General features: G+C 43.2%; 1 protein-coding gene across 1 annotated transcript in view; it reads left to right on the top strand.

The window, feature by feature from the left end:
• NFXL1 (nuclear transcription factor, X-box binding like 1) overlaps positions 1–944 on the top strand; it is a 54,672-nt gene that overhangs the window by 621 nt on the left and 53,107 nt on the right. The window lies entirely within an intron of this gene.

The following is a 944-nucleotide window of genomic DNA, read 5'->3' as shown; positions in this document are numbered from 1 at the left end:
GCCGGTGTTCGCCTTGTGCCGTATCGTGCCTGCAGCTTCCTGCCGGGGAGGGACGCGGAGGCCCCAGGCAGTGGCCAGGAGAGAGGGGCTAAGCAGTCACCAGGGTGCACAGGGTGCACGGTCTTCTTCTTGGAGCAGAAGAGTAAAGTGTGAAGTAATGGATGAAACATCTGTTCCTTAGCACGGTTGGAAACAGCCAGGGGAGTTGCTCGGTAGAAACATCGTTTGGTGCGCTGGTCAGGGACACACTTTCCTCCCGCCTGGGAAAGGTGCGGGCTTTCGGTGCGCGCGGCAGCTGTGACTGCAAGTTCATCCTCGGGAAATATACCAGAGAAGTGCCAAAGACAGAGCTCTTTTAAGTGGCGGTATAGTTTCTTAAGAAGAGCCTTAAAACTAAACTTGACGAAACCCCTGTAAATATATTGGGTCTAGTAGGCTAATACGGAAAGCTAGCGATCTCCTGAAGACCTTTATGTCTCCATCATATTTTGTCTTAAAGGTACTTTAGTTTATTGTGAACTCTGTTTTTTGTTCCTCCGAGTGAGAACCTGTTTCTATTTCACATACAGTAACTTAAAATAAGGTTACATTAAAAACCCACTCACTTTTAATGTTGCTGACTGTGAAATAGCATGAACACACTATTGCAATAAAGAGCTGTTGAATTTGAGGGAGATCAGTGAAAGTCATAATTTAAGAAATAACAAATGCTGGAGAAATACCTGTATGGTATCTGCATATTATAACAACTGTAAATTTTTTATAAACAAACGGTGTGTTTTGGTTTTTTCTTCCTCATGCTATGACAGTTGTGTTTGTGTGGGATGTGTGGGGGTTTTTTTAAGTATCCTTTTCATAAAGCAGCATTATAGTTGCATATATTCTGGTATGTTTGGTTGGATTTGTCAGCAGTAATTGACAGATTTTGACAGATAATTCCTGCT

The sequence above is a fragment of the Corvus brachyrhynchos genome, unplaced genomic scaffold, assembly GCF_000691975.1.
Source record: "Corvus brachyrhynchos isolate BGI_N302 unplaced genomic scaffold, ASM69197v1 scaffold17, whole genome shotgun sequence".
NCBI classification, from domain to species: Eukaryota; Metazoa; Chordata; class Aves; order Passeriformes; family Corvidae; genus Corvus; species Corvus brachyrhynchos.
The sequence above is the reverse complement of the archived record's forward strand: the minus strand, read 5'-3'. Positions and strand labels throughout refer to the sequence as shown.